This window comes from Hevea brasiliensis, chromosome 14 (genome assembly GCF_030052815.1).
Source record: "Hevea brasiliensis isolate MT/VB/25A 57/8 chromosome 14, ASM3005281v1, whole genome shotgun sequence".
NCBI lineage: Eukaryota > Viridiplantae > Streptophyta > Magnoliopsida > Malpighiales > Euphorbiaceae > Hevea > Hevea brasiliensis.
The window spans coordinates 24555463-24571044 of NC_079506.1; positions in this window are offsets into that span (position 1 = coordinate 24555463).

The window sequence follows — 15582 nt, forward strand, 5'->3', positions numbered from 1 at the left end:
GGGAAACTGAGTCCTCATTTCATTGGGCCATATGAGGTTCTGGAAAGAGTGGGTCCTTTGGCATATCAGTTGGCACTACCTCCAGAGTTGGAGAAGATACATAATGTCTTCCATGTGTCTATGTTGAGGAGGTATCGATCAGACCCATCTCATGTACTACCAGTAGAGGAAATTGAAGTAAATCCAGACCTCACATATGAAGAAGAACCCATAGAGATTCTGGCTTATGAGGTGAAGCAGCTACGGAACAAGCAGATACCATTGGTAAAAGTGCTGTGGAACCATCATTCAGGCCAAGAAGCTACTTGGGAATGAGAGGAGGACATGAGGAGACAACACCCATAGTTGTTCAGAGATTAGTACCAGGTAAAATTTCGAGACGAAATTTATTTTAAGGGGGGGAGAATTGTAACACCCCCGTTTGCATAGCATGGTAAATTTCACTGTTCTGGTGACCGGTGTCGGTCCGGACAATTAAGGGGATTAGAACCACACTTAAGATAACTAGATAAGCCACAAACACAAATAATTAGTAATGTTCAATTAGTTAAGTATAAATAAGAAAAACAGAACAAAAGAAGTTAAACGAGCCGAGAGTCACAGTGATGAGTGACCTCCTCGGGAACGACTGCAAAGTCATTTTAAACTCAAATTTCGAACCGCAAAAAGTGACGCTGCGGTCCTTAAGACCTTATGAACACAGTGAAAAAGAGAAAATCATGAAAAAGAACTGTTAAGTCAGTCAAATAATTAGGTCAGGGAGCCGGAAGAAATATGGAATTATTTGCAAACCGGGATGAACCGGCGAGGGGCAATTTGGTCAATTGACCCCGAGAGCTGACTCCTGACCTAACTGTCAAATAAAATCGGAGAAAAGAAAATTTCAGAATCGAGAATTAAATTAAAGAACTAATAGAAAAAAAAAAGAAAAAAAAAAGAAGAAGAAGATAGAAAAGTCAAAGGTGATGACATCATGAATGATGTCAATAAGAAATTAATTAAGTTATTTATTAAATGGGATTTTGTGGTCTTCCATCAACTAAAATAAATTAAGAAAAGAAAAAAAATTAACAACAAAAAGTCATCTTCATCTTCTCAAAAATGTCACTCTCTTCTCTCCCTCACAAAACCACCATGAAAGCTCATTTTTGAGCTTGAAAAACTAAAATCCAACCATACAAAATTGTCCTAACATAACTAGACCTTGTTTGGGCAACTAAGAAAGAAGATTCAAGGAAAAGAAAGAAGAAAAATTTGAAGAAAAGGAGGAAGAAAATTCTGCTCAAGGTATAGTACTATAAACTTCAATTTTTTTTGTTTAATTAGTGTTAGTGTGGCATCAAGAGCTTGTAAATAAACTTGAAATGAAACAAACATGGGAGAAGGACTAAACTGAATTTTGGCCTGTTGAAGGGAGTATGAATTGCATGAATTTAATGGGTTTGAATGAGTTTAGAAACCTTCCTTAGTTGATTGATTATAGTTTAAAGTTTTGAATTTAGTTAATTGCACAATTTAAGTGAATTAGGGTTTTGAATGCTAGGGTTTGGAACCAAATTTTTGGAGAAATGCATAAATGATGACTTTGGTCTATTGTGAGATGAAAAATGGTCAATAATGACGAAAAGAGGTGTGTAGGAATTGTTGGAATGAAAACCAAATTCGTAGGTCCAATGGTCATGCTGCTGGCAGCATGACCAAACCCACTTTAAAGGACCAAAACTAAAATTTTACAAGTCCAATTGATATGCCACAAATTGGGGATGAAAATAGACATAAAAGAGCACAATTTTCATTAAGGAACCATGCCCAAAAACTGACCAAAACTGGGTGACCAAAGTGAAATGAGAGCAGGCTGCCACTGCACCAAACTGACCAAATGAACAGTAACTGTTCATTTGGTCATAACTCGAGCTAGGAAGGTCAAATTGACCTGAAATTTTACCAGAAATTAGATAAGGTATAGATATAAAACTTTTATGAAGAACACCACCCCAAATTATGCCATTAACCCATTCAAATTATTGAGCAAAGTTGAGTTACCAAACCTGCAACTCTGCAGAATTTATATTGAGCAGTAATGTTTGAAGGGTTATAACTCTCTCTACAAAACTCCGATTTAGGCGATTCTTGAACCGATGGAAACCTAAGACATAGTAGAACATTTTATATGAAGAAATTTAGACAAAATTATGAACTTAACTTAATTCAATTACTGACCAAATTTGGATCAAAATCTGCCAGAACCCAAAATCTCAGCATGAACAATGCACGTGAACAGTAATTTTATTTTGGCCATAACTTGAGCTACAAAACTCCGATTGAGGTGATCCAAAAATGAGAATACACTTAAGACAATAAGGAACATTTTCTATGAAGGAAGTTTTGTCAAATTCTAACAGTAGATTGACCAATGGAATAGTGCAACTTAGAACTCCAAAACCTAAAATTGGCAATTTTGCCAAAATGACCTAAGCTTTGAGAAAATGACCAAAACCAACAAGTTTAATGACCAAAATGTGGTATGTGGGTGAAATTGGAGTTCCCATACCTATTAAGTCTTAGAAAGTCAACTATTTGACTTAAATAGTGCAGTGAATAGTAACCCGAAACACAAAATTTAAAGAACGTCGAATTTAGCACATTAGAGCTAGGTAATTGTGAAGCTAAATTTATTTTGGATCTGTGTTAAGTTCTAGTACTGAAACATTGTAAAATTGTGTGTTTCAGTTGAAAAAAATATCGGGAAGGAACCCGAGGAACCGAGTCGAGGCTAAGGGACGACTCGTTTGAGGTTTGTGCACAACATCACTATGCTTTAAAATTTATTGATAAAGTGAATGAAATATGTATTTTACTTTTTCTTTGAATTGTTGAAAGTTTATTTGTGACATTATTTATGATGTTTTGATTTAAACTGTGAAAGTTATTGTGTATATTTGAAATAGCAATGTTTAGCAAATTGTTAAGATAAGTTTTGAAACCACAGTGTCATGACCATATATTTGAACGCCTCACTAGCATGACTGGTGGGGGTAATCGATTCAATTTTGATTCCTTCTCTGGAGAAGTGTTGAGGTGTGCCAGTAGAAGAGGATGTGAATGGATATCCATATATTTGAGCTAGCTAGCCTTGTGATGTGATTTCTCTTTAGCCTCTGGCTATTGAGATTCATGTGATTTCTCTTTAGCCTCTTGCTATTGAGATTCTATGTGTTTCGAATGGCATGATCTAACTGTGGGTTTTATGAAATGTGTTTTGATACTTTGAAATGAACCTGGTTTGCATTAAAATCTCATAATTTATGTTTTGTGTTTAATGCTCATGTTTAGTCAAATTTTTGAATAAATATGATTTAAGTTTTGCATAAAGATTATTTTAGTATGTTGTGTACCACTGAGTCCTAGTACTCAACGATAGCTTTATCATGTCGCCGCAGATCTGAGACTAGAGGAGCAGCAGACTGAGCTGCTGAGGATTGAGGATCGTTCTGCTTTGAAGCTATCGGGTATAGTTTATACCCTGATCGTAAATATTATTTTGATGTATGTAATGCACAGAAATGTATGGACATGTGAAGATGGGTTTTGAGCAGCTTGTACCAAATCTGTATAAAATTTGTAATAAATTTTAGTTTGGATTTTCTTAATGTAAATTTTTGTATGATGAATACATAAATTGTTTATCTTAAAAAAAAAAATATGAATGTATGAAATTGATTGACTATACATTGAGGACTATTGAATTTTGACTTGAGAAATTTATTGAAATGATTGTGAAATTGATTGAGTTTGATTGTGAAACCGAAGTAGTGGTTGAGAAAAACTTTTGGAAGTGCTTTTTACAGGTATTTGAAGAACGGTTTTCTCAAAATACAGAGGAAACTCTGTCAAAATTTTTATAGAATTTGCGGAAAACTAAAATGGACCAAAAATATTAACTAGTTTTAATTTTAACTAAATGTTTTAAATACCTATTAGACAATGCTCACCACTTAACAAAAGTAAGAAAATTGATTTAAAATCCTTTGTAGGGTACTTAATGACTTATCAATAGGTGAAGTTCGGTAATTCATTAGGTATTCTGCGGGATCATGTTATGCCTTACAGAGGGGTAAAGTGTGACAGACATTCTACTTATGTGTTTTTAGTAGAAAAAGAGGTTGGAACAGACAAGGAGAAGTAAGTAAAGAGAAAGGAGGTTTATTGAAGGTTTGTGCACAACTACTTTTCCTTTTGTTTTAACTTGAAATTTGTTTTGAATGAGCTTTATATGAATGACATATGGGTTTTCTCTTGCATTTGGGACATTTGTGTGTTGCCAACCCCTTTATGCATTTTATGATGATTTGAATGTGATTATTATTTTGCAAGGGTGATTTTCGATTTAGAAACTCTTGAAAATTTGTTTTAAAACTACAGTTAACATGACTGTCCCTTTCGGAACTCCCCAGTAGTAACGGCTACTTGGGGTTTGAAATTTAATTATGATTATGTCCCCCATTAATAATTATTAGTGGGGTGAGATTATATGTGTAACGCCCTCAACGTAGGTAGTCCGTACATTTTACTGTTCCGACGACTAATGTCTGTTCGGACAGTCAGGATGTCTGGAACTACACTTAAACTATAGTGAGGAGGCATAAATTAATGAAATAAATATTAAAAAAATATAGGAAAAATTTTGAGAAATAAAATAAAATTTAGAGAATTTATTAATTGGTATAAAAAAATAAAAATAATCCGATAAGCACCATGAAAGGCATTTTGGTCATTTCACCTCTAGAGGTGAATTTTGACTTAAATGTCAAATTAAAATTTGGAAATAGAATAATTAACATAAATTAATTTTATGAATTTGAATTTGAAAAATGAGAAGAGAAAGAAGAAGAAAAGAAAAGAAAAGAAAAGGAAAGAAAAGGAAAGAAAAGAAAAGAAAGGAAATAGATTTATGAAATTTAAAAATAATAAAGTATACATAAATGTATATATATAAATAACCACAAGAGACAACACCCCACCAACCATCTTCTTCTTCCTCTTCCCTCTCTCTCCTTGCCGTCTCCCTTGGTCTCTCCCTCCCCACCATTGTTATCAAGCTTAAAGCTTGATTTCCCAAGCTTTCACTCCCCAAAACCCATAGTCCCCTTCATTAAAAATTTAGCCCACATCATAAGGAAGCTCTAGGTACCCATATGAAGAAGGAAAGTTGAAGTTTTGGGAAAATTTCCAAGTTGGGTCACAAGAGGTTAGTGCTTTTCTCCCTTCCTTCTTCTTTAATACTTGAAAGTGACTTGAGATAAGTGGAAATTTCAAGAAATTAACAAGAAATTCATGAACCCATGATGTCCCCAAATTTTGGCAGCCATGAAATGTGTTGGGCTTTATTGTGTTCAAATAATGTAAATGAGTTTATAGATGATGATTGATATGATTATATGTATGAGAAGTAAAAAGGGATTGAATTGATTGAGTTTGAAACTTGGAAATTAGGGTTTGTGTACATGACTTGGAGATTTTGTGTAAATACTTGAAATTTGACCTGATTGGGATGAGATTGTTGCTTATAGAAGTGTATTGCATGCAAATTGAAGTAAGGAAGTTGGAGGAGATTGAGTTTTGGAAGTGTCAATTTTCTGCAGGTTGTGTTTGTTGAGGGCAGTGTACATTTTAGGCCATAAATAAAATTGTGTGATCCCAATTGGTATGAGGCCAATTGGAGGTGAAACTAGACCCAAAATAGCCCATTTTCCATGAAGATACCATGCCCAAATTCTGTCCAAAACTTGAGCTAAATACTGCCCAAATTCGGATTTCTCTGCACCCAACCCAGAAAATGACCAAATGAACAGTACGTGTTCATTTGGTCATAACTCTCTCTATACTGGTCCAAATGACCTAAAATTTTACTCATGGAAAGTTTAGACATAGGGCTACACTTTTCATGAGGACCACTTAACCCAGTTTTGCCTTTAATAAATTCAAATTGTTAGCACAAGTTGGGTCAGTGAAACTGCCAACCCAGAAATGACCAAATGAACAGTACGTGTTCATTTGGTCATAACTCTCTCTATACTGGTCCAAATGACCTAAAATTTTACCCATGGAAAGTTTAGACATAGGGCTACACTTTTCATGAAGACCACTTAACCCAGTTTTGCCTTTAACAAATTCAAATTGTTAGCAAAATTTGGGTCACTGAAACTGCTAACCCAGAAAATGACCAAATGAACAGTAGGTGTTCATTTGGTCATAACTCTCTCTATACTGGTCCAAATGACCTAAAATTTTACCCATGGAAAGTTTAGACATAGGGCTACACTTTTCATGAAGACTACTTAACCCAGTTTTGCCTTTAACCAAATCAAATTGTTAGCACAAGTTGAGTCACTAAAACTGCCAACCCAGAAATTGTCCAAAATATTGTTCCTTTGGTATGCTTGACCAGTTTTGGCAAAAATGCCATAACTTGGTCTCCAAAGCTGAAAATTGAGTGAAACTAGTGCCAAAAGTTTTATAAGACATAGCACAACAATTTTTATGTTTTGACCAAGCTCTAGAAACCATTGCATCCTAGGGAAAATATTAGGCAAAGTTAGGAATTGAAATCTAGAAAATGTTAAGTTGAACCCAGAATGCCATTTGATACCTGTGTGTTCATTTGGCCATAACTCCCACTAGGAAATTCCATTTGAGATGTGATAATATGATCTAGAAACATGATACTTAGGGCTACAACATTGATTCAGACACCTTTGCCAAATTCTAAGTGTAAAGACCCTAAAAAGAGGGTCAAACATACTGCCCTGAAGTTGATTTTTGCCCTTATAGGATTGAGAGTCCAGGTTAATACATTGACCATAACTCACTATACCAAGCTTGAAAAATTATGAAATTGTACCTGGAAGTCCCTAAGACATAGAGGAACATATCTTGTGAAGGAACCTAAGTCTAAAAGTGACCATAAAATGATCAAATGACTGGTCAAAATTTATTAACCAGGAATTGTAAATTCTAGACAGCTTAGAGGCAAAGTGACCAGTTATGGTATTTTGACCATAACTTGAGTTCTATAACTCCAAATTCAGTGATTCAAAAACTGAAATTCATGTTTAAACATAGAGGAGCAATTATTACGAAGAAAGTGTGACTAAATAGACATCCTAACCAAGTCAAATTCCTAGATAAAGATAACACATCAACATGAACCTAAAGAAAGGTTCATGGGAAAAATGCTATATATGATAATTAAAATACTCATAAAGAAAATTAAATATTAAAAATGATATGAATATGTAAATTAGAACTAATGTCCTATTTATATGAAATTAATGGTACCAATGAACAGTAATAAAAAATAGTAATAGTGAATAGTGCTAAATTAATTGCCCATAGTATACTTAGACTTATTTATTTAGTTGGATAAATTGGTATACCAATTAGGGACTATAGATAGCAGTACTGCCTACCGAGAAAATCATGAACTGACAATATATGTCTGGTATAATTGTTCTACAGGCTATATGCCTACTTACGGGCCATTGTGCCTACTTTATTTCTGGCTTTACAAGCCTGACAGCGGGTCTCGTGCCCGACAGCTGGCCTCGTACCTGACAGATGTATACAGGGTAGACATATGGCTGTCTAACCCGTATACTCCCGTGTATCCAGCTTTTATAATTTGTTATAGGTTTCTTGGGCATTGATAATAATTAATTAATACTAAATATACAATAAGTAAACAGGAAAGATCCCAATAATTTTAATTGTTTCCAAAGTGTAATAAAAAAAATATATAAAAGACCCAGAATTTATGATTTGTAAATATTAATTCAATTGTTTAATTATTGTTATTATAAATTATGCACCACTAAGCGTTATGCTTAGCGCGTTGGTTTTCCATCGCGTAGGTACTGAAGATCAGCAGTCGCCATAGTAGTATTTGGACAGAGTTCCGACCAGATCTGCCACCGATCAGAATCACCTCACCAGTCTTTTGTATTTTGGTAGGGCCCATGCGTAGACTAGTATTTTGGTTCATTATGTCTAGTCATGATGTAACTACTAGTTTATGATGTATTTTATTTTGGACTTGAAATGAAAACTTATAATTTATTATCTATGAATTTCAATATGAATGCAATAGATGACACTTCATTTTGAGATCTCATAAATAGTTGCGAATGATATGATAAAAGAGAATATGATATGGAAATATGTGAGATGACTATGAATATGTTAACAGGTGATAGTGGAACCCGCCAGATGCTAATAAAATAGAGGAGGATCTGTTCGAGTCTCCACAGAAATAAGATATAAAAAAAAAAAAAATTTCTACACATAGAATACATGTTTTAAATGACATGAAAAGTTTACAATAGATATGATAAAACAAGATAGGGTGCTCCGGCACCGAATGTGGCACTTCTTGCTCGGCTATTCGGTAGACAAGTAAGGGGCGTCACATTTAGTGGTATCAGAGCAGAGGTTTAGGCGGTCCTAGACCTAGATAGATAGAAAGAAATAGTTACATCACATGCATGGGCCTTTAGATAGAGTCGATGTGACACTATTGCAGATCTGTTCTTTGTCTGTTTTATAGGATCGATGACATCTGATCCTTCAGAGCACGGACCTCCAAGACCGATAAAGGAGGAAGTAGAGAGTCACGCACCTGCACCTACGTTTAATCAGGGGCGCAGTAGCAGTAGAGCAGAACCATCGTTGGGTACTTTAGTAAGGACACAACAGGCCTTCCTAGAGCAAATGACTCAATTGCTCTGTCAGGTCACTGGAGCTATGCCACCACCTCCCCAGCTACTATATATAGGACCCCAGTAGAGAGAGTTAGAAATGATGAGTGGTTTAGGAGAGATAGGCAGTGCAAGAGAGAGTGGACTGCCGGCATTCTTTGCTCTGAGAGAGCAAGAGACCCGGGGGTCTCGTGGTTAGATTCAGAGTAGAGAATGAGGCAGAGGTTCCGATTTGCCGAGGAGAGGAGGTCGGATGAGTGTATCAATTGACAGTGCTGGGTCCTATAGCACGGAGATCAATCCCGATGCCAGTTTGTACACATTATAGGAAGAACCACAGAGGAAAGTGTAGATTACTAACGGGTGAATGTTTCAGATGTGGGTCCATAGAGCATTTTTTTGAGAGATTGCCCATGGAGGAGTGCTCCCACAGACTCAGAAGTCTGCCCCGACAGTACAGAGGAGTAGAAGACCGATGAGACCAGAGGTAGCTGGTACATCACAGAGAGCTTCTAAGACTATAGAACACCCCGAGGCTGAAGTAGCATCCCGCGTGTACGCTATGGCTCGAGAGGTGCCAAATCTGGTAGATGTTATCAGAGGTACATTTCCTAATTATAATACCTTTAAGTATGTATTGATAGACCCTAACTATGTTCACCCCTATATATGCATTGTACCTCCTGTTGAAAGAGGATACCGATAGATGGGTTAGAAGATGACATGCTTGTCACCAACCCTTTGAACCATAAGGTTATGGTAGATTATCAACCGAAAAGGATCGTATCAAAGATAATAGATGGAAATGAGAAGGAGGCTGTATATGAGATGAAAGAAGATGAGTACAGAACTGGTTGAAAAAAAAAAAAGAGTTAGCCTATTGGGATTATACCGTGGTGACTATGCAATGCTCTTGATGTTTGTCTTTGTAAGTCGCATTCTGATCTTGACATGGGACTATTGTGTAGAGCTACGTATTTTCAATAGTAAATCGAGATAAGGATAAGATTGTAGAATAAGGATTAATAAGACAGACTAAAAAAAAGTAAAGTATTATAACACAAAAAGGTGAAAAGACAAGGAGATAGTGATCCCTCGATTAATTACACTGTGTAAATTTCGAGGACGACATTTTATTTAGAGGGGAAGAATTGTAACGCCCTCAACGTAGGTAGTCCGTATATTTTACTGTTCCGACGACTAATGTTTGTTCGGACAGTCAGGATGTCTGGAACTACACTTAAACTATAGTGAGGAGGCATAAATTAATGAAATAAATATTAAAAAAATATAGGAAAAATTTTGAGAAATAAAATAAAATTTAGAGAATTTATTAATTGGTATAAAAAAATAAAAATAATCCGATAAGCACCATGAAAGGCATTTTGATCATTTCACCTCTAGAGGTGAATTTTGACTTAAATGTCAAATTAAAATTTGGAAATAGAATAATTAACATAAATTAATTTTATGAATTTGAATTTGAAAAATGAGAAGAGAAAGAAGAAGAAAAGAAAAGAAAAGAAAAGGAAAGAAAAGGAAAGAAAAGAAAAGAAAGGAAATAGATTTATGAAATTTAAAAATAATAAAGTATACATATATGTATATATATAAATAACCACAAGAGACAAAACCCCACCAACCATTTTCTTCTTCCTCTTCCCTCTCTCTCCTTACCGTCTCCCTTGGTCTCTCCCTCCCCACCATTGTTATCAAGCTTAACATAAATTAATTTTATGAATTTGAATTTGAAAAATGAGAAGAGAAAGAAGAAGAAAAGAAAAGAAAGGAAAAGGAAAGAAAAGAAAAGAAAGGAAATAGATTTATGAAATTTAAAAATAATAAAGTATACATAAATGTATATATATAAATAACAACAAGAGACAAAACTCCACCAACCATCTTCTTCTTCCTCTTCCGTCTCTCTCCTTGCCGTCTCCCCTGGTCTCTCCCTCCCTACCATTGTTATCAAGCTTTAAGCTCTTGTGGGGTTTTATATATAAATAACCACAAGCCACCATTGATAACAATGGTGGGGAGGGAGAGACCAAGGGAGACGGCAAGGAGAGAGAAGGAAGAGGAAGAAGAAGATGGTTGGTGGGGTTTTGTCTCTTGTGGTTATTTATATATATACATTTATGTATACTTTATTATTTTTAAATTTCATAAATCTATTTCCTTTCTTTTCTTTTCTTTCCTTTTCTTTCCTTTTCTTTTCTTTTCTTCTTCTTTCTCTTCTCATTTTTCAAATTCAAATTCATAAAATTAATTTATGTTAATTATTCTATTTCCAAATTTTAATTTGACATTTAAGTCAAAATTCACCTCTAGATGTGAAATGACCAAAATGCCTTTCATGGTGCTTATCGGATTATTTTTATTTTTTTATACCAATTAATAAATTCTCTAAATTTTATTTTATTTCTCAAAATTTTTCCTATATTTTTTTAATATTTATTTCATTAATTTATGCCTCCTCACTATAGTTTAAGTGTAGTTCCAGACATCATGATTGTCCGAACAAACATTAGTCGTCGGAACAGTAAAATGTACGGACTACCTACGTTGAGGGCGTTACAATTCTTCCCCTCTAAATAAAATTTCGTTCTCGAAATTTACACAGTGTAATTAATCGAGGGACCGCTATCTCCTTGTCTTTTCACCTTTTTGTGTTATAATACTTTACTTTTCTTTAGTCTGTCTTATTAATCCTTATTCTACAATCTTATCCTTATCTCGATTTACTATTGAAAATACGTAGCTCTACACAATAGTCCCATGTCGGTACTGTAATCTGCAGCTTACAGCACAAACATCAAGAGCATTGCATAGTCAACACGGTATAATCCCAATAGGCTAACTCTTTTTTTTTTTTCAACCAGTTCTGTACTCATCTTCTTTCATCTCATATACAGCCTCCTTCTCATTTCCATCTATTATCTTTGATACGATCCTTTTCGGTTGATAATCTACCATAACCTTATGGTTCAAAGGGTTGGTGACAAGCATGTCATCTTCTAACCCGTCTATCGGTATCCTCTTTCAACAGGAGGTACAATGCATATATAGGGGTGAACATAGTTAGGGTCTATCAATACATACTTAAAGGTATTATATTTAGGAAATGTACCTCTGATAACATCTACCAGATTTGGCACCTCTCGAGCCATAGCGTACACGCGAGATGCTACTTCAAATTTCTGGTGTTCTATAGTCTTAGAAGCTCTCTGTGATGTACCTACCTCTGGTCTCATCGGTCTTCTACCCTCTCAGATCGTCAGGCGGACTTCTGAGTCTGTGGTGGAGCTGTGGGAGCACTCCTCCATGGGAAATCTCTAAAAAAAAATGCTCTATGGACCCACATCTGAAACATTCACTCGTTAGTAATCTACACTTTCCTCTGTGGTTCTTCCTATAATGTGTACAAACTGGCATCGGGATTGATCTCCGTGCTATAGGACCCACAGAATTGTCAATTGATACACTCATCTGACCTCCTCTCCTCGGGCAAATCTAACCTCCGCCTCTGTTCTACTGAATCTAACCCCGAGACCCCTCAGGTCTCTTGCTCTCAGAGCGACTACGCTGGATCGGCAGTCTGCACTCTCTTGCACTGCCTATCTCTCCTAAACTGCTCATCATTTCTAACTCTCTCTACTGGGGTCCTATATATAGTAGCTGGGGAGGTGGTGGCATAGCTCCAGTGACCTGACAGAGCAATTGAGTCATTTGCTCTAGGAAGGCCTGTTGTGTCCTTACTAAAGTACCCAACGATGGTTCTGCTCTACTGCTACTGCGCCCCTGATTAAACGTAGGTGCAGGTGCGTGACTCTCTACTTCCTCCTCTATCGGTCTTGGAGGTCCGTGCTCTGAAGGATCAGATGTCATCGATCCTATAAAACAGACAAAGAACAGATCTGCAATAGTGTCACCTCGACTCTATATGTTATGCAACTATTTCTTTCTATCTATCTAGGTCTAGGACCGCCTAAACATCTACTCTGATACCACTAAATGTAACGGCCCGACCCACTAGTGATATTGTCCGCTTTGGGCCGAAGCCCTCACGGTTTTAAAACGCGTCAATAGGGGTTACAAACCATCAACTTATAAATCCAGCATCTCTCCCGTGTTTTGTCGATGTGGGATTTGCCTAGGGTGTTACAATACACCCCCCTTATGGGACTCAACGTCCTCGTTGAGGTTTGCCCCACCATCGTTCAAGGTTGCACTCGGAGCGGCTCTGATACCACAAATGTAACGGCCCGACCCACTAGTGATATTGTCCACTCTGGGCTGAAGCCCTCACGGTTTTAAAACGCGTCGATAGGGGTTACGAACCATCAACTTATAAATCCAGCATCTCTCCCGTGTTTTGTCGATGTGGGATTTGCCTAGGGTGTTACAATATGAGTACTCATTAGCTAGCTAGCCCTTCTCTCATTACTAACGATTAGTGAGGTTGATTTGCTTTATCGTGGTGTACAACACGGCATTAATCGTGAAATTTGTCGTAGTCTAAACTATGCGTTGATATTGGCAACACTTATGATTTGTAAATTGTGATTTGTGAATTATGATCTCTTCATTGAAAGGTGATTTCAATAAATGGTTCTTATGGTGATGTATTCATGGAAAATGTGATTTGTTATATTTGGATAAGTTGTACTTTATTTTAAATTTTAAAGTTATTAATTGTACACCACTGAGTGATATACTCAGCGATAGCTTATTTATGTTGTCGCAGGTAAGGGAAAGGAGAAGGCTACCAAATGAGAGTCTTAGAAGTAGCATTTTGTATTGACTGTGGGTATATATAGTAGGTATACCTCTGTAATTTTATTTTGATGTATTTTGTAGCTATATGTATGGATGTACTGACATTGAGCAGTTTGTATTAAAAAGCATTACATTGCTATAATATTTTGAGTTTGTAAATATTTGTATTTCCTTTTGAGACTTATGTAAATGTATCTTTTATAATATTAAGTTTATTTCCTCAAATGAATGCCTACTTAAAATATAATTGAATTTATTATGCTTGTGAAACAGATTGAAGGAAATCTTTTACTTGATTTATTTTGTGATTTCAACAGGTTATAAATATTGAGTTTTGCTAAAGTTTTGACCATCACCATGCAGTTTTCCACAATATAAAAGTAAAATAAAATGTTATGTTTTGTTTAAAATCCCTTGTAATATATTTAATGGGTTATCAATAGGTGTAGTTCGGTAATTTATTAGATATACTACGGAAACATATCATGCCTTACAAGGAATAAGGTGTGACAGAAATAATCCCTTGTTTACAATTATTTATGAACAAAATTTCTAGATTCATTTTCTCAAAGATTCAAACTTTTTATAATAGAAAATTAAATTTTCTAGAATTTGAAATATTCATCAAGATTCAAAAACTTAAAATATTAAAACTCATATATGGAAATCATGTAATAAATTTTAGAACAATTCTAAATAGAGAAAGAATTTATGGGAAGAACATAAACATTTATCCACATAAATTTGACTCTCAAATCAATAATAATAATAATAATAATAATAATAATAATAATAATAATAATAATAATAATAATAATGCATGCTATATACATATTAATTAGACTAGAAAATAAATATTTAGAGCTTTGATACCAATGAAGATAAATTATAAAGAACTGACACATGAATTCAAATACATGAATCCTAACCCATGTTCATACAATTCAAAGATCTCTACCATATTTGTATCACTAGTCTACCATATAAGCACATGAATAACATGAACTATATAAGTTAATTCACAATCTAGATGTGTACCTTATTATTGCATAAAGATAAAATGTCCAAATTGTTGAGATTGAAAATATCTTTAAAAGAAGCCTAAGAACCAATTCCAATAGTAACACTTCTGTTACTATTTTGATCAACTATCTTTTTCTTAAAAAGATTGGCTATTTATAATTTAATATTACCACATTTGTCCAATGGACACAACTCTATGTATGGATATAACTCTTCGTATAAATACAATTCTTTGTAGTTAAAAAGGTTTATTACTTCCTTTTAATATATATTTTCATTTCACAAAATAAAAAACCATAGATCCGGATTGACCTATATGAGTGACCTAATCCATATTTCCAACAATATGTACAAATATTATATATCATATATTTTTATCACATGATAAATTAGGTCTACATATGATTTTTTTTTCAATTATCATTCATTAATTCTTTAAAAAATGCGCCAACGAGTACAAATTCTAATTCAAAGGAATAAAAAAAAAAAAAAACTCAATGCAATAATATTCATGGTTCTACACTCTCTTCATGAGGAAAAAGAAATAAAAAAAAAATCAATGCAACAAATTTATATTTATGACCGATTTATCATGAATTGCAGCATCCATCATACAAAATATACATGTTAACTAAAGTAAACTATATATAAAATGCACATTTTATTTAATGGATCTTACAATTCATATAAGATATATTCTTTTCAATTATATATATATTTTTTAAAATTACTTTGTAAAAATATATGATTTTATTTTTACATTTTATATTCAAATATATATATATATATATATATATTGACTTGATTTAAAAGATAATTACATTAGTAAAAATTAATAAACATATTTTTTAGTATAAAGTTTCAATTAAAAATAAAAATAAACAAAATTTATTTTTAAATATAAAGGTTAATCAATGGAATAAAAATACCAAACGTTTATATTAAATAACTATTATATCCAAAACTTCTATTTGTTAATATCAAATAAAAATTTAGGTACTATATTGTAATTTTCCACTAACTTTTC